The sequence below is a fragment of the Podarcis melisellensis genome, assembly GCF_964234715.1.
Source record: "Podarcis melisellensis genome assembly, chromosome: 7".
Classification (NCBI taxonomy): domain Eukaryota; kingdom Metazoa; phylum Chordata; class Lepidosauria; order Squamata; family Lacertidae; genus Podarcis; species Podarcis melisellensis.
The window spans coordinates 78119846-78139846 of NC_138539.1; the positions used below are offsets into that span (position 1 = coordinate 78119846).

At 41.3% G+C, this 20001-nt stretch overlaps 1 pseudogene across 1 annotated transcript in view; it reads left to right on the forward strand.

The window, feature by feature from the left end:
• LOC309374818 (catenin delta-2-like) overlaps positions 1 to 20001 on the forward strand; it is a 273387-nt pseudogene that overhangs the window by 239119 nt on the left and 14267 nt on the right. Inside the window, exons 4-6 of the transcript XR_014173497.1 lie at positions 10323 to 10357; positions 12372 to 12488; positions 19686 to 19858. The product of XR_014173497.1 is annotated as a catenin delta-2-like (transcript). The remainder of the gene's footprint in view (positions 1 to 10322; positions 10358 to 12371; positions 12489 to 19685; positions 19859 to 20001) is intronic.

The following is a 20001-nucleotide window of genomic DNA, read 5'->3' on the forward strand; positions in this document are numbered from 1 at the left end:
TGTAAATGTATGATAAATTACAATAACACCACTCCTAGTACCTGGCCCATGCCTATGGCCCAATATAAAGGGTTTCAGCTGCAGCACAGATATGAACACGTGAAGTATTATTTTTTTTTAATCCTGACATAAAATTCAATAACAATATGCAAATAATTTAAGATTTACCTTAATGAATCATAGAACTATTGCTTTATGCATGTGAAATGCCCATAATAATTAAAATGTGCTATATATACACTATTACAGTATTTGCTATGTAGAATCATCATATTTGAATTGAAATGCTATATAAATATTTGAATTACCAACTGATGTGTTAATTGAACAAGTAGGGTTGTTGTTTTTAACAGCTAAGATGCTTAACCCTACCAATTTCTGTTTTTCTTTTACACTCCTCTTGGGGCGTGGGTTGCTCATTCCCAAATCCTGTTTCATGATCACTGAGTTTTGTACATAGGGCTGTGCAATAAACTGCCATATCATTGAATTTGTGTTCTTATCTCTACTGTATTGAGTTGTGACATGAAAGTATAACATGTTGTTGTGCTCTGGTAAGACAACTGGGGCTCTGCAACAGACTAGTACAATGCAAAATGCATTCCAACCACTCCATTCCCTGTTTCCCCCCCTCCATTGTGGTGTGAGTTTGTTTGTTTGTTTGTTTGTTTATGGGGTGGGGGAAGGCTGGACCCAATCGTTGTGCCTAAACCAAGATACCTTGAAATCCTACATTTCTCCACTGATTTCTATGGGTACTTCTCACCTTCTGTATATGAGGGAATTGAAAAGGGGTGCACATAAACCTGTAGTGTCAAAAACCTCATGAGAAATAACATAATCTGTTCATGCTAAGAAAAAATATGCAGGAATAGATGTTTTACAAATAAGTTAGTGACAAAGAAAGATAAATTAAGCAGTAAGACAATGGAAGGCTCATTTATTCAGCACTACTGTGCAACCCCCATGACTTACTTAACAATTTAGCTATGTTGATTTTCCTGATGAATCACTGTACATAGCTACAAGACATTAACATCACCATAATTAAAAAGTGCACTTCTTTAACTATGTCAGAACGTCACTTGAGTATACTCCCTATTGTCACATTTTGTTTGTAATTTGCAAAACAGTTTGCAGTGCCAACACACAGGCTAGAATTAAATATAATGCCATCAGTATAGATTTAGACAGAAAAACTTTTTTTTAGTACTCACATTAAATGTTGGTGATGAAGACTTATGATAGCTTTACCTGATGCACTGGGTTGTGTGAAAGCAACAGCAGTTAATTTAACATGCCTAATAAGCTACATATTAAGCACATTGCAGTTGATGCACTGGTTACATGTTCATAGTTTTTGGCAATTCTTAATATATTAGGTGTTCCTCACCATTTTGATTTCCTTCAGATTATTACAATGGTCAAATTAATTAACTAGCAATACTACAATTGTATTTAACAAGCGTGTTCAGCCACCATGTGTGCTTTTTCTTGCTATTCTAGCCTCATGTGTGACTGTTAGATGGTATACACACCATACATTTAAAGCACATTGAAAGTACATGACTCCCCCCCCCCAAAGAATCATGGGAACTATAGCTTGCCCCTCATACAGAGCTATAACTCCCAGCACCCTTACAGTTTGTTTTCTAATGTAGACAAAGTTGTGCTGAATTCAGACAGAAGTGTGAATCAGTGAAAAGTATGTTTTTTGTTAAATGTTAGGATTATAACTCAAACCATTGTCCAAGTATAGCTCAGACAAATATGTCTCTAGTAGCCAAAACAGCAAAGACTTCTATGGCACTCGCAGCTACTACACATGTTTCTAATGTGGGGGAGAGAGATTACTACTGAACAATAATATTGAAGGTTCAAGAAAAACATTTTAGATCATTCAGGGAGGCATTTTATTCAAGATTAACCGATCAAATCCTTGTAAGAAACATGGTGTGAGGGACCATTTAAAAATAATAGGATTTGCTTTCTTTCAAAAGGATGCTTGAAAGGTTAAAACCAATGGGCAGATCATGGCAGGTAGAGCAAATTAACTTTCAATCCATGATGACCTTGAGGGAGCACAAACGGATACCAAATAAAAAGAAAATATACTTATTGATTAATAACAAACTTTAGCTGTGATCAATATTTATATCCCTCACTCAACAGCTGACTCAGATCTCTTTCCTTACTGGGATTCATTAGAAATCCCGTTGAGTGATAAAAATACATTGAGTTTGAAATAAGAGTATCAGGAGTCTTAAATGCTACAGTAAGTAATTTGAGTGGTCTCTTTAGTGGTGATTACTGATTCTGATGTGCAAGATTATTGGGATGGCTCCCCAGTGAATACCCTAGGTAAAATCTCTGTGGATTTTAATGATGAAACAAAATGTTACCATTCTGTCTGAATGAACCAGGAGCTATTCTGAAAGCTTATACCCTCGTTTTTATCATGGTGGAAGAACAGTGAATGGTTTTAATTTGGAGGACTCAAGTTTTAGACTAAGAAGTGATTCCAGGCATCTGCTTCCCAACCAGTAGTTTCCATGTGAGCCTGGGAGTGAACCAAAAATGAACTCTCCAAAGAGCTATCTGTTACCACAATGTGTTGGAAATATCAATACCCTTTGGATATCCAATTGACCATTGTCAATCCCTGCAAAGAGGTTAGGGGTGAATTGGGTGATATTCAGCTAACTTTTACTCAGAGTAGACGTAATTAATTTCAGTGGGTCTCCTCTGTGTAAAATGTGGTTGAACACCACACACGATTGTTCGTTTTTGGCTCCCACCACCACACACAAACACTATTCTCACACTGTACCAAAAGCTGGTGTTTGTGCTCATCTTTTATGAACTTTTTGTCCGATTATTTATGGCAAGTAACCATCACTTTCATGCAAACCTGCGCATCACTGTTCTTCAGAGATAGAGCCGTGTGGTCAGTTGCCATAGCACTGCCCTGGGATTAAGTAGCAGCCATGAGTTGGCCTCAGAATACAATTCTCCTGGCTCACCCACAAAATGACCTGTTCAATGAGGCGGCATTAGGGGAGGAATGCGTTGGACTGAGTGCTTTTCACCAGTGGTTCCCAATTAGTTAAGTACTGCGGACCCCCTGTTTTTCAAAAGCCAAGCTGTAGACTTGCTATTTTTGAAAACATTGATATCTCTGTGGTAGTTTTTGTTATGTGAATGGTGCCACCATACCCTCCAACATGTCCCAGCATAGAATTGGGTCACGCATCTTCCGGGCCATGCTCCTGCGCATCACATGACCCTCACGAGAGCACGGTGCCCAAAAATGGGCAATTTGGGGCACCGGGATCTCACACATTTTTGGGTGCCATGTTCTTGTGTTAGAGCATGTCCCCTCCAAAAAAACAACAACCAGGGTGTAGCAGACAGTTGATGAATATGTGTCACAGACCCCCTGGCTGGGTTACACAGACCTCCTCTGGTCCACGGACTATCAGTTAAGAGCTACTGTTCTACTCCAATACCAGATCACACAGCATATTCTTCTGGTTCCCTTCTTTCAGGGAGAGAGAAATAGTTTCTCAAACTGCAGATCCCTGTTCCACATGGCAAGCCTTTTTGGAAACTAAATAGTTGAAAAAAAAGAAAACAGACAGTGGTCAGGCATGTAGTTCTGTTGTTCAAAAGGGAGGGGGACACAAAAGTCCCACTGGGCGCTCTCAATCCCTTGGGCATGCCTAAAGTAGCTCTTTGGATCCCAGCCCACAGGTCATATCATATAATACATACCACTTTAGCAAAGCATTGAAAAGGCATTCTTGCTGTGCCATAAAATCCAACACATAACAGTGAACATGGTTGAAGGTTGTTTAGGTACAGATAACTGACCTAAACATTTTTGCAGCTCAGACTGTTGTGAAACAGAAAATGTTGTGAAGCAGAAAATGCACTACAAACATTTTATTACTAATTTCTAGCAAGCTCTAGCTTGAATTAATTGTTGATCTTTCCTACTAGTGGCAACACGTTTACACGGCAAGGTACGGTGGTGAGAAAGAACTTATCTGGTGCCTTATTCATGCCTGTTACAGTTCTAATTTATGATTACTGTGTTATTAGTACATGATCACAAGCAGTGGCAATGGAGGCTCTTATGAAATCACAGGTGTTGAAGCAAAGCCACTACCTTCAGTTTCCCAAATGCAACAATAATGTGGTGTACCAAGGGGAATAGCAGCAGGATTAGAACCCATGCATCTCACTCCAGAGAGCAACAGCCTAACCACACAGTCTCAGTAACACTCCTTTGCTGCTGCTGCTGCTGCTGCTTCTTCTTCTTCCCCTGCCCGTAGCAGATGTTCAGCTACAGTACCAATTATCAAGATATGATAATATAATAATATTACATAACACAAGACAGAAGGGGGGAAGCCATAACTCAGGAATAAAGGATTCACTTCTCATGCAAAAGATTCCAGGTACAATCATCTGCATCTCCAAGATATTCATCAGAAAACCTGGAGAGTTGCAGTCTGTGCAGACAGTCCTGAGTTCTGTGAACCAATGGGCTTGCATAACATGACAAAGCTTCCTAGGTAGGCACTGTATACATAGATATTTTAACTTTCAAGACAACTATTTGAGGCAATAATATAGTTAACCTTGAAAGTTCAGATAGCACCATGACATGTTCTGCCTTGCTTCTCCATATTATGCATCTTGTCTGGCTGTAATAGAGCTTCCTGTACATCTGTTTTGCAATCCTTGCTCGGTTCCAGACAGTGTGATTCATCTTTTATTTTGGTTACCTGAATACGAGCTGAGATGGGTATGTTAATGGCAGATGGCAAAATTTGGTGTACTATTACATTCCTGTTCATAAGACTAATATGCATCAGTTATGGCCAAAACCACTCCATAGCAGTGATTCCCAAACTGTGTTGTGGGGCACACAAGCATGCTGTGGGAGGAACTGAAGTGAGCCTTGGAAAATTAAGTTGTCATACTGGATACACCCACCACGTTGTGCCCACAGAGCAGGGAGATCCTGCAAGCGTTGATACAGCCTGTGCTACAACTAGCAGATCCAAGGGGATTCCAGGAGCTTCACTACTGCACAGAAAGCCCTGAGTCATAATTGACTAGGTGAAGGGGAGACAAAATTCTGGTAGACAATATTAATTGGACTATCATAAAGTTTCAAGGGCAATGCTTGCCTGTCTGCCTATTCTGGGAACCGATGAAGAAAATGTATAAATGTAAAGTGTGCCTTCGGTTTTGGGCCAGAAAAAAAGCTGGGCTCCAAAACTTAAAGGTGAAACAATATATCGTTTTTTTTACATCATACTATATAGTGGACTCAGCTATACAGCTGCAAATAAAACGTTTTAAGTGTGTTGTAAAGTGCATTATACAAATTTGACACTAGATGGCGGTGGTGAGCTATGGGAAATGCAATATATTTTTCAAAACTTTTTAAAAATAAAATAAAATTCCACAACGTTTTTTATATGTGTGTAGATTCCACCAGGATCTATATTGCTTTGGTATGCACATCCCAGTTCTTTGAGCTGTGCGAGAAGTTCCATGGTCAGCACTTATCCAGCACTGGTTCTCTTTCGAAGAAGCAATGACTGAAAACTTAATGCATTTCTGTAATATAGGAATATTTTAAATATCCTCCAACAGCAGCATTCCTTTCTGCATCAGATGCCCAGAGAGAGGCACACCTACAGCCCCAGATTACAAAGTTCAAAGCTCAACTTGGGTCCTCTCTGTCACTTTCGACATCTCCCTCCCCCCACATGTCATATTTTCAAAAACACGTGCCTCTGCCTCTTTAGCACACCCCAGAGTGGTCTTTATATCAAGAAACAATCTTCTAATGATTTGCTCCAATTGAAAAAATATATCCCCTGACTGCACAGGGCTATTAACATTCTTTTGACTCTGGCCAGGTATTGTTTGAAGGCAGGGCCATGGGCCACATTTCTTTTTGGGCAGCCTCCTGGGAGCCACAAGCTTATTGGCAAAACCTATTTGGTGTTTCGCAACTTTCTGACTAGTTGCAAGACCTTAGTCAGACCTAGAAGGGTACATGCAGAATCCACAGAAGCAATTGGCAGCTTGGTTGCAGACAGGATAGACGAAGCAGGAACCAGGAACTTGTAGTTAGGTGTTTATTATATACAGTGGGCTATTTACAGGAACAGAACACAGATCTTTAGCTAGCTCTCTCTGACACAACTCAGAAGTCCTATACTCACTGACACACAGAACTCTGAACCTCTGAACTCTGAACTAACACATTCCAGTTAGTTGGCCATTAATTAATTATCACTCCCTTGAGAGAGCTTGACCAATCAGGGAGCTGTTTCCATGCCTCTGTTATCACCAGGCAGACTTACTCCTTCAGATTGCCTTCTGGTTGTCTGCCAAACCTTAATTGATTCTTTGTGAGCAGCTGCACATACACAGATTCCCAACAAAGCTGGTGTTGGGTAGCACCGGGAATGAAAGTGGGCAGAGCAACAAATGCGATTCCCACCGCCTACTCCTTTGTACAGTAGGTATCAGGGGCTGGCAGGCCACTGGCAAGTGTGCACTGGGGGCAGACTCAGCGCAGTGGTTTATGAGGGCCTGTGCCAGCCTGACAGAGGCCCAAACCATAAACCATAATTATCATGGCTTGCGCACATGTGCTTCATGTCCTTTTTGTGGGGGAGTAGAATTGTGGTCCCTAACTTTAAGAAATGCAGTATTCCTCCCTTATATGCAGCAGAAAGCAGTGGGAACTGGGATTTCTATTGGAATGACAGGAAGCTAGAAGGTGCTGTGGTACACAGGGCCACAAAATTTATTGCAGACATTTGGATAAGGGTAGACGAAGTGTGACAAAATGAAAACTAGCTTTTAATATAATATAGGAAGAAGTGTCTAGGAGATATATTTAAGTATTATAAAGGAGGGTTTGGGAAATATTGGAGTACTAGATACATTAAGCGTTTTGTTATAGTTGAAGTTTTACTCAAGAATTCCGAATTCCAGGCGCCCCTTGGATGGCACATTTATTTCACTCAAGTGAATCATATCATAATAGGCAATTTTTGTGGTGTTGTTGGCCCTGTGAGGGAGGGATTGTGTATTTGGCAATATGGAGGCAAATAAAGAGCTCTTTCTTGTGGCGCTGACCTTCGCAAGCAGGGAAACTTTACTATGATGAAATAGGTAATCTCTCAAAAACAAAATTCCAGGAGAGGATTGGAACTGGGGATTAAACATCAGAACAAATATTCTGTGTTATGGCAGTTAAAAGCCCTCCAGAGAAGTTATTTGGATAGATTGAGGACAGTCAGCTGGAAAGTCATAGCTGGATTCACAAGGATACAAAACTTTGTTGACTGTTCTGAGGCGGCTGTATGTTACTTTTTCAGGCCTAATTTTTATACTTTATCTAAGGCCTCATCTGAGGATTAAAAGATACAAATGTTACATTTCAGAGGGATTTCCTGTTGTTGTTAAATAGTTTGTGTATCGTAATTTTATTATATATTTATGCACATATTATTGCAATACTAATCTTCACCGAGGAAGTTATTACACTCAGGGGATTCGGGATAATTGTTTTTAATTACCCATCAAATATTTTAAAATGCAAGAGATATTGTCATGCTTCTCTTTTTTTGCTGCTGATGCTTAGGAACAGTTTGTGTCAGTTATTACCCTTTTTCTTTTTCTTTCCAGACATTGCTCACTAGTAGGGCAATGTCTGAGGGCCAAACTACGCTTGAGACTTAACAAGCTAACTTGGAGCGAGTCAGGGTCTGGGTTTTTCATTTTTGTTAGGTGGGTGGGATTTTCCTTGGCTCTGCAGCACATATTGAGGATAGGTTTAATTCTTCTCCCCTGCAGCTGTGATACCAGTGAAAAACCCCTAACCTTTTGCTGCTATAAAGATTTAGGACAGGGGTAGGCAAACTAAGGCCCAGGGGCCAGATGCGGTCCAATCACCTTCTCAATCCGGCCCGCGGACGGTCCAGGAATCAGTGTGTTTTTACATGAGTAGAATGTGTCCTTTTATTTAAAATGCATCTCTGGGTTATTTGTGGGGCATAGGAATTTGTTCATCCCCTCCCCCAAATATAGTCCGGTCACCCTCCCCCCACAAGGTCTGAGGACAGTAAACAGGCCCCTTGCTGAAAAAGTTTGTTGATCCCTGATTTAGAAATAAAACTCCCAATGGCATCAAGATGGGCCTATATGTAATATCTAACTTTCCCTGTTGATTTCCAGTCAGAATGCTCCACTCTGTCTGCTCTTCTGTCACCCACGGACACGACACCCACTTAACTCCCAGTTCTCTTGCCAGCCTCACCTCCATTCCCAGCACCCTCTTGAGTCTCTGGCCCTCCCAGAGCCCACCCTTAGCCCATCCTCTCAGGATGAATGTGCCACTCAATCTGGTTCTCAGCCACGGCTGTTGCCTCCTCTGTTGCCTAGGTCACAGAAATGCCAGCTCAGGCACAAACAGATAACTCAGGTCCAGTGATCCAGAAGGATTTCCCATTTGCTAACTCAGTCCCAATGGCAATCCTGCTTGGGACACTGAAGTTGGGCTTCCCTTGATTCAATATAATGGGACCCAAGAGAGCATGTTGCTATTTGGATCAACGTCTTAGCTTGCCTAGCCATACATGGCACCCATCGTGCCTTTGAACTCCGTTTTGCCTCTGCACTGAAATGATTTGAGCATTGAAGTTTTGGGCAGAAAGTGTACTCCAAGTTCAAGCTCCTCGTCCTTCCATGAGAGCCAGGACACAGACAACCTGAGTTCTTGCTTAGACGGCTGATGGGTTCTTATTCTCCTTTCTTGGTGAGCCAGTGTGGTGTAGTGGTTAAGAGTGGTGGACTCGTAATCTGGTGAACCGGGTTCGCGTCTCCGCTCCTTCACATGCAGCTGCTGGGTGACCTTGGGCCAGTCACACTTCTTTGAAGTCTCTCAGCCCCACTCACCTCACAGAGTGTTTGTTGTGGGGGAGGAAGGGAAAGGAGATTGTTAGCCGCTTTGAGACTCCTGAAGGGGAGTGAAAGGCGGGATATCAAATCTAAACTCTTCTTCTTATGGTTCTTTATGTTAAAACCAGACTTGTGCTGTGCAGTCCTTAAAAGAGAGGATGCTTCATGAATGTTCACCTTCCCAGGTGTGATGGTCCTGGGGGGAGGGTTACCATGAGGCGTGGTCAAAGTCCGGTCCTTGGCTGAGGGTCTGGAGACTGTTCACCAAGGGGGAAGCTGGGTTCAAAGCAAAAAGTTGGGCGTGGTCGGGAACTCCAGAAAGACAGGTCTGGGTGCTGGCAGAAACAGGTTTCCAACATTGTTGCTCCCGCAACCTGGGACCGGGCTGACTGGCCTTTATCTTCTCTGAGGCCGGGGAGGTCCTGGCCCACAGGTGACCCGCCTCTCCTGGCCTTAAGGCGAGCACTCCTCCTGAGAGAAACCAGTTCCCTCTGCTTCTCTGCCCTGAGCCTCTGCAGCTCAGAAGAAGCTGGAGGGTTACTGGACCCGGGGGAGGCTCACCTTCCACTGACATGGCTGGGAGAGGCGCACCTGTAGGCAATGGGTCCTCAATCACCTCCGGAGCCAGAGTGGATTCATCTGGTGTCTGCTCCTGAGGATCGGGCACAGGTGCAGGCGCTTCAGATTCAAGGCCCTGCCCCAGCTCAGCCGGCCCTGGAGGCGGGGACTCCTGTGCAGGCTGGGGTTCCTCTGGTTCAGCCTCTGAATCAGACTCCCAGGCCATCACACCAGGCCATTCCAGTTATGCACGGGCAGCTCTGTGTGCTAGTATTCACTTGTAACAAAGACAATTTATTTTTCATTATAGCAAAAGAGAGCATTCAAATATTCCTAATATTTTTGACAGCTGGGTACAATTGATGCTAATATTTGTTCTGAGAAACAGTGTGGTATTGCTCTCTTTGCCTAATTTTGGTTCTGGTCAAGTTTTTCTTAATATTAATCCAGTGGCTTGGATCCTAACTACCTTCTCTGTAGAGAGCATCTCCCCCTGGAAATCTGTTTCAGGGAATTGGGGGACTTTTAGAAATGGTTTCAGTATAGTGCAGAATAATGCCGATGGAGGGAGGAATGGTGGGTAATTTCTCATCTGAATGAAGGTACAATATAGGGTCCTTGCCAGTTGGTTTCAAAATGAAAATAGTGTCAAGTGTGAGAGTTGTACTACTAGTTTCAAACTCATATAATTAAAAATAGATTCTCCGAGACTTTCCTGAGTTCTAACACATATTTTGTATGGTTTTTGTTTCGTTTTACTGCAGTTCAACTGAAGAACAGTTTCACTGGCAAACCCAAGGTAAATTGTAATTTTGTAGAATGCTGTGTTGAACTTTTCTTTCTAGGAGAGTCACTATTTTCAGGTGCTTTGCCCTAACTGTGCTTTTGTTATGGAAATACTGCAGCCAAGCTGCAAATATTTTATAATTGGGATAATGTTATACTTCTCCCAGACAGTATTTCCATAATCTTATAGAAACAGTATAAATTACTGCCGAACAAGTATGTCAGTTAACAACTTGGTATGTTTCTCTATTCCCAGAACATCAGTTACTCACAGAACCCTCTGAGTCATAAATCAAACCAAGTAGGAAGTTACCATTTGTTTACTTCCCAACACCCACCCTGAACAGATTTTCATAAATCAAGCATGAAATGATTTGTTAAAATTAAAGTATTAAAAATATAGGAAAAAATGACAAAGCAATTTTATACACATAATAAACTAGCAATAAGAAAGATTAACATCATAAAATAAAAAAAGATATATGAGTTTATCCATGAAGGTTACTGGCAACCTTCCTTAGCCTGGTGTCCGCTAGATCTTTTGGACTAAAATACCCATCAGACCCAGGTAGCATGGCGAATGGTGTGGGATTATGGGAGTTGTAGTCCAAAACATCTGGAAGGCATCAGTTTAGGAAGTCTGCGTCCCTTAATGACAATACACTGAACTACAGATCAGTATGACATTCTCCCAGTCTGTTGATTCTTCTTACGAACTTGTTCACCTATTTAGGCCACAAGACTTACATGCACACAAGACTTATGGCACTGAGAAACTTTCAGAGCTGTTGTTTATAGTTACCAAGGCACAGCTGGCATCAATGGAACCCCAAAGGGGCCATCTTTTTCTTAATTCAAAAATTTAGTTCTCTCCCCCCCCCCCCCCAAAAAAACACAACCCTATTAGACTGTTCCCTGGCCCATTGCTATAATGGAAAAGACTGCAAATTAAGGATTCAGTATTTTCAATACGATTTTAAATTTGGAATGTACAGTCTCCCTAACTGACCAGAATTGTTTCATTGTTTATATTTATTTATTTATTGGAGGAGCGATCCTATAGCAAGATCCACCACGATTAGCAGTTTAGGATCCTGCAGATCTCTGGCTGAACCACAAGGTCCCTGACACAACCATAACATAAACATTGGCTTAACTTCCTCATCCTTGGTGGAGCCAGAGATACAGTAGCCTATCTCCCCCATCCTGGCTCAGCTGAGACCCAGCTGGCTAAGAGACAAACACTGGGTGTCAAACACCACACCGGAAGAACTCATTTATTATCCAGCTGTTATATGTGAAAAAGTATATATGCTAAAGTGCAATTTGGGAAAAAAAGAGAGAGAAAATTATCATTTAGTTATTGCCTCTTGAGAAAGCACATATTGAAATAAATGGAAGAGCAAAATATTATATGACACATAACATTCCCAGAGGAATGTTGGTCATCATCCAGCACGTAAACATTATTGGCATCAAGTTTGCCTCTTCACTAAAAATGTAACGGTAAAGGACCCCTGGATGGTTAAGTCCAGTCAAAAGCGACTATGGGGTTGCGGTGCTCATCTCGTTTTCAGGCCAAGGGAGCCGGCGTTTGTCCATAGCTTTCCGGGTCATGTGACCAGCATGACTTAACCGCTTCTGGCGCAACAAAACACCGTGATGGAAAGCAGAATGTACGGAAACACCGTTTACCTTCCTGCCACAGCAGTATCTATTTATCTACTTGCACTGCGTGCTTTCAAACTGCTAGGTTGGCAGGCACTGGGACAGAGGAACAGGAGCTCACCCTATTGTGGGGATTCGAACCACTGACCTTCTGATCAGCAAGCCCAAGAGGCTCAGTGGTTTCGACCACAGTGTCACTCGTGTCCCATTAGCCTCTTCAGTACTTGATTGTGGTCAGCAGTGTAAAGATCATTGCAGACTAGCATTACAAATACCCAATAGCTTTTGCTTAATAAGCTTACCTTCACTTTCCCTGTATTTTAGATTATTTAAATGTTTAAAACAATATTTTGTTACAGATGGTCAGAAGGATATAGAAGATGAGCTCACAACAGGTCTTGAACTTGTTGACTCCTGTATTAGATCTCTGCAAGAGTCTGGAATACTTGATCCACAGGACTATTCAACTACCGAAAGTAAGTTTCTAAAGAATGTTCCTTTCATTGTGTCCTGCCCTAAATTAAAACCCAGTCTGCACAGAAGATGATATGCTTTTAGGATGAAAGGATACTGGGCCATTATGATGTTCTTATTTTATCTGTCATTTCTGAAAACCGGCAGTATTCAGTGAGCAATTGCCTTTCTCCTACCCCACTCTATGTGTGTGTGTGTGGATAACAATCTCCAAGCTGTTTTAGAGCTGCTTTCACAATACAGATGAAAACAGCATGGGGTTATTTTATGCGCAGGTAGCCTTTGGTAGAAATGTGGAGAGATGGGGAAAACGTGTAATGTTTACTAACATCAAACGTTTAGGAACCAGCTTCTGGTTTTAAAAAATATTTAGATGCTTGACATTTTACCTGCCTCAGAAAGTGAATTGGGCTTTCGGTATACCCTATATAGGGCTTCTAAACCTTTCTATCCCCACCCACATGAGGTGTCTGAGGCCTACCAGTCCCAAAAGTGAGATATGGGGCAGAGCTAGTCACAAAATGGGGCAGTGTGAGGAGGCAGACTTTGGCATAAGCACTGAGTGATGACTGACGTCATTTTCTACCGATATCTAATTCATATCTGGAAGTTGCACAATTACTTGCCACAACATTTTCCTTACGATCAGGGTTCTGTAGCTGAGCTTTCCTCAAGCTAAATATAGACATTTGGAACTCACAAAGTAGATTAAGATATTCTGGTTTTCCACAGAAGTAATACTTTTTGTTTAAACATGGGGGTGGGGGAATTCTACATGTAATGAATTGTCTTTGTATTTTTAATTTTAAGTTCAGGTATGTGTGGAATGTATATGTATAACTTAAAATGAAAATATATGTGTGTGGCTTACATTTGACTTATAAAATGAGCAATTTAAAAATATTACTAACTCTTGAGATGATGTTTCTTAACTACATTTACTGCCCCATGGCAACTTACTTGAGGTTGACGCTGGTGTGCCAGGTGGTTTATTTCATCCATGTTCTTCCATTGCCCATGGTTTATACAAACATAATCGCTCAAATTAGTGGCTAGGAAGAGATGTATTGTGCATTTTCAGCTCACCCTGTTCAGCACAGAACTTTTCCCTTTATGCAACAGGCTGTTGTGGTACAACTACTGCAGTAAAACGTTCAATCAGAAAGGAGATTTTTGCATATTAGCGGGTGCACATATTTGTGTAATACATATGTTAGCTGATACACACCTTCTTGCTGAATGCAAACATTTCATTTTTATGTATATACAGAAACCTACCTGTGAAGTAGCTCTTAAAATATTGGGGTTTTTTCCCCCTGCCAATAAATTTAAAGTTTGAGGAATCTTATGGATAACAAAGGACTTTCTCTGGCTATTTGCATACACATGATGAACTGATGATACAGGGAACAAGTTCTGGGGTCCAGCTCTTTCAAACTCTCCTTTAAAGTAAGAATTAAAGCCATCTTATGGGAATACGTGATCCTCTAAAGCGATAGTTATTATAACAGATGCCTGGCATATTTGATTTTAATGAAAGGAATCAGCATATGTACAATACAAAACTTTATTAAGTCATTTCAACTCGCCTCTCCGTTTAATAGAGTGCTTTCAGCAATTCCCCAGTGAATGCACTCCAAAAACCATCTCTATTGTAGAATCTCTAACAAAGCAGATGTTTGCGTCTGAAAAAGCATTTGGTCTTGATTTTTATTATGTTTTTCTTCTACCTGTCGCTTCCTCTGAACGAATTAAAAAGGCTGCACAACAAAAGGCCCGCATCTGCATCGTTAGATGTGTAAAAAGCCAATTCAGTCCATGTTCTCTCATTTTTTAAAAATAACCACCTGTCAGATGGTTGAAAGGGTAGAATAAGATTAAATCTGGCATCTTTTGAGCTAGCAGTCTGTTAATCAGTGAGAGTTATTTCCTTCTCATAATCCAGCAAAGGTTTCAGGCTAACCTTGTGTTGTGATCTTGACAGAATGCTCCGTGGGGATTGCTTAACACATATAATGCTCTAATTAAAGTCACATGGAATATGTCTGAGGCATTCGTTCGCCTTTGTGCATTAGTTCTTCCCTTTTGTTTTCTAAATCTTGATTACAGCGTTTCGTGAGAGAGACAGAGAGAAATGTTTGGGTTCAGCCACGGTCTTTGTCTAGAAGCCCTTCCAGGCTGGTTATGGTTTCCAGCGATAGCAGGAAGGCACTCTGCAGAAGCTCAAAGACACCATTGTTGTCGTTGCTTTTATCATCATTTCATGCAGCTGAAATGGCTCCCTGAGCTAAGCACTGGTGTCCCTTGACACAAACTGTGCAGATACGCAAAATTCATTGCTACCCAGTGGGTGCATTCCACGCCAACTTTTAAACGGCTGCTGAAAACTTTTATATTCCACCAGGCCTCTGCAGGCAATTAAGGGTACACCCCCACACACAGTCTGTTGATTTTTGTTTTTAATTTCTTTTTGCTTTTAACTTGTTTTTAACTTTCTACCTATTTTACTGTCTGGTTTTATGTTTTTCAGTTGTTAAAAAATGCTGTTTCATACAGTGGTGTGTGTGTGTGTGTGTCAACAAAGACCACTTCAAATTATCTGAACAATACACTTATCATCTATCTGGATTCTTTGGGTACAATTAAGTTTTAAGTTTGTTGGACTGACATTCTGTTTGAGTCGCAGAAACATTATTGCCAGCTTCCCACGAGCAAAACATGGCGCCCCAAAATGTGTGTTTGGGGGCAATGCAATCTCACACGAAAGCTGCGTCCGGCCATGATCTCATGCATTTTGGGGCGCTGTGCTTTCACACAAGACCATGACCCCTCAAAATGTGATGTTCTAGAAAGTTGATTGGTATGTGCCATGGACCGACTGGGTAGGTTATGCGGACCCCCTGGGGTCCACCGACCACCGGGTGGCGCTGTGGGTTAAACCACAGAGCCTAGGACTTGCCGATCAGAAGGTCGGCGGTTCGAATCCCCACGACGGAGTGAGCTCCCATTGCTCGGTCCCTGCTCCTGCCAACCTAGCAGTTCAAAAGCATGTCAAAGTGCAAGTAGATAAATAGGTACCACTCCGGCGGGAAGGTAAACGGTGTTTCCGTGCGCTACTCTAGTTCGCCAGAAGCGGCTTAGTTATGCTGCCCACATGACCTGGAAGCTGTACGCCGGCCAATAAAGTGAGATGAGCGCCGCAACCCCAGAGTCGGTCACGACTGGACCTAATGGTCAGGGGTCCCTTTACCTTTACCTAAAGCTAAAACTGGGAGAATTATATAGAAATCTGTTTAATGAGCTATTCAGATATATTTGTCCCTCCTTGTGATTGTCCTTGGAAGAGATCAGAAGCAGATCTTTTATCTTACACAGTCCGTTCTGCCTCTCCCCATCGCCATTCCTTCAGGGAAGAACAAACTCAGAGATCTCCTGTTTATTTGAGTCAATAGGAGGCAATCGCCAACAAAAAAATGGGGGAGCAGGGCATCACCAACCTTCAATTAGGGCCAGGGCCTTTTCAGTAGTGGCCCCAACTTGGTGGAATGCTCTGTCACAAGAGACTAGGGCTCTGCGGGACTTGACATCTTTCTGCAGGGCCTGCAAGTCAGAGCTGTTCTGCCTGGCCTTTGGTTTGGACTCAGCCTGACCCTTATGTTTCCCTCCCCTTATGGTTTTGATCTATGGGCTACTTTTAAAATGAGGCTGCAATTTAAATTGCATTTTAACCTTTATTTTAAATTGTTTTTTTTTCCTCCCCCCCCAATTATGTTTTTAGTGTAATTTTATTGGTGTTAGCCGCCCTGAGCCCGGCTCTGGCAGGGGAGGGTGAGGTATAAATAAATTATTATTATTATTATTATTATTATTATTATTATTATTATTATTATTATTATGTATGCATAATGTCTTCAGAAGATTTCCCAGTCCCACCTCCATGCCCTATGTAACTCCTAAGTGGCATATCAGAAAAGAGTGAAGGGAATGGCAGGCAGCAGTAGCAATAAATCATTCTTGAAGCTTTTCTGTAGTGAGCCAGCTCTGGAAGGGTTCCTGACAGGTGAATCATATAAGATGACTGCTCTAAACATCCTCCATGGTCTGTTTTCTTTAAAGAGACTACTTAGTAGCTTGCAAACAGGGGGTTTTAAATATAGCTCACTCTCACACAGAGCTCCTGTAGAACTTGCCATACAATACCTGCTTTTTGTCCCTATCTCTGGAATAAGCACAGGAAGTGCTCACATAGACAGAAAAGCCTCAAATGTGTTTGTGTGCCCTTGGGGTGTGGTGAGGAAGGAGAAGGGCCATGCAGTATAGACAGATTGGCCCAATATGGTGAACCATTATAAATGGTTTATCCTGAATGTGCTGATCTGGGCTCTTTTTGCTCCTCCTCACTGCTGCGTAGAGAAAATAAACCACACTTAACTGGAGATTGTGTTTTTGTTTTCCAAGCCATGATCAAGAACAAACTTTGACTACAGAATATAGTTAGGAATGAGACAAATGATGGTCCCTGGTTGGGACATAATGCTATGCTAGTGATGGTGATTTGCTTACTCCATCTACTAAGAGGGAGAAGCAAAGTGGGTAAGCTCACAGTAAACTATTCACACACACACCACTTGGACTTTGTAATGTCCACTAAACTTTTTAATTAAATCAGGGTTTGTTTATGTTTTAACACTTACTTTCCATTCCCTCCCTTTTATGGTAAACTATCTCCCATTATCCCAACAACATTCCCTACAAGAATAAAGAATGACTGCGATAATGCTGTCTTATTTAAAAGAAAAAAAAGAAATGACATACATATTAGTTTTTAAGACACCGCTTGGAATTTGGGATACTATACGCAATGTGCATGTGAAATTTATCTATTTTGATATATCTTCCCATTTTCAGATCAGGTTTTCTGGAAGATCTCAAGGGAAGATCTCCTCTTGTTCCAGGCATCCATTGCCAGAAACAAATGGGTAGAGAAAGAGTCCATCCATTTTCCAGGACTTCAGCATGATGCATTTCACTTTAAAGAGAGCTTGCAATGAGAGTCATCAGTTATACTTTAGCATGTTCAATATCATTTCCTTTGTATGCTGAATTCCCACGGTTAAAACCATGCTCAAGGCAGCTTACAACATGAAAATGTTACCACAATACAAAAACACACACAGTGTTATGTATTGAAGTTCTCACCCTGGGCCAGCAGGGCGATACTGTAGATAGTTATGCAAATAAGGGATCGAAAGTGACGTTCAGTGATTGGATAGTTTTAGAAAATTGTTACAGTTACGTTGTACTGGAGCTCTATATAAGCAGGCTGACTGAACCCTTCAGTTCAGTTCTGTTCTGGCCTGTGAATAAACAAGAGCTGTTTGAAGAATCACTGTGTCGTCTGATATGTTCACGCACAACTTAACACACAGGAAACCTAGTCATAAACAACAAATAAAACACCAAAAAGTACACAACCAAATCTAACAATTTCCACATAAATCATAACAAAGATAAAAAAATAAAGATACCAAAACAAGCCTGGCCCAAGCAATACCCCAGCAGTAAAACAGTTCTGTTGAAAAACAGCTCCCTAGGCAGATTGCATTTGTATGTCTTCTTCCACTGTCTTGCTTTTTCTTCTTCTATACCTTTCTGCCCCTATCAATCCCCCCACCCAATCATTTAAAAGAACAGAAATATTTGTATGAACATATATAATGAAATATAAATATACATATTGAAATGCAATGAAACATATAGCATGCACACACACCCAGGAGGAACCATGTACCAGTCAAGTAAATAACATGGAGTGTTCAGATATGCTACAAGCTTCAGCAGATTATTGTGTAATTAGGCTTAGTAAATCTAAAAGTAATTACTGCATAAGAAGCAGTGTAATTTAGAGGACCAAATTAATCGTGCATTTATCTGGTAATGATATGGTATCATGTAAATAACCTGACATTACATTGCCATTACCATCTGAGTAAAAAGCCTGGCTTTTTATATATATATATATAAAGGAACAGAAAAGGAAGAAAAGATAAACCTTACCATAATCGAGATAAAAAAATATATATATATACAATGAGGAGAAGAAGAAAATAGGGAAAATTAATTCTGGGGTGCTGAGCTTCACTCCTCAGACAAAGTTAACAGTTGAACCCATTTTCTCAAGGGCAGAATAAAAGGAGGAGGTGGTTAATAAAAACACTAATAAATAATAATGCTTGGCGTTTCTATAGCACCTTAGAGGATTCCGATATTTTCATGAACATTATCTCAGTAACAGTTAGCTAAATTCATGTTTGGATTCTCAGATTCCAGTTAGGCTAAGGGTAATATGGCTTGCCTAAAAGCATCTGATGAGTTTGCGGCATAGACAACATTTGAATCAAGGACTTTGTAGTCCATCTCTGAGCCTCTATGGGACACTAGTTCTTGAGATCTCGCTCAGAATGCTGTGGTTTGGTGGTCCAGCAAAGAATGTGGCATGATTTTCCATGCTAACAGAATTTTTGGCAATTGAGATGGAGGATTAAGTCATACGAGAAACCTTGCTAGATCATACCGATTGTTCATGTAGCCCACCCAGCACTCCATCTCTGACATTGGTTTGTTGGTCAGGGATTATGGGAGTTGCAGTTCAAAATATCTAGGCTGAGGAAGGCTGGCACGAATCTAGAAAAGTAAAATGCAACGTGGGAATGTTGTGAATGCAGCAATAATGTGCATTTTCCTACCCTCATTCCACACTATTGGCTGCTAGGGGTATGATGGTGTCAGAAAAGAGGGGAAGCAGAATGCAATCAAATGAAAGTGTGGAATAGAGCAGGAGGGAGAACTTGGTACTGGGTTGCCTGCTACAGTACTTTCAGCAGCAGTCTCCTATTTCTTACAGTGCTTCGTTCTGCCCTGCCCAGTCTATTTCATGTTGCAAAATGAGGTTAGGTTTTTTTTCTCCTCCCCCCTCCATTAAGTTCAATGAAGTAACACTTTTTAGTTGCTCAACATACTGTGCTCTTCTTGAGAAAGACAAAATAATGATGTTTAAGTAATAAGTGCCACTTTAAATTACAGGACCCGATCTTATTGCTGAAATGACAAGCTGCAGAAAGCAGGAATCAAATGTGATAAATGCATTCTTTCTCTCCGTTGTGGTGCTCACTGACTGCTCCAAATTGCTTTCAACACAGGGCCCAACCTTCTATCCCAGAGTGCACTTCAGCTCAATTCCAAACCCGAAGGGTCTTTCCAGTATCCATCTAGCTACCATAGCAACCAGACCCTTGCCCTCGGTGATTCAGCAGCCTCACAGCTTCCAGCCCGCAGCAGTCAAGCCAGAGCTGCGATACAGAACTATAGCCAGGTATGTTTTGAGAAGGATTCATTTATACCAAGTGCCGTTTTGAAGGGCATATTCTGGTTGAAAATGAATCTCACGCACACGTGGTTTTGTTTACAGAGTTTAAGTGTATAATTTATGTGGAATACAGCTAATAACATCAATGC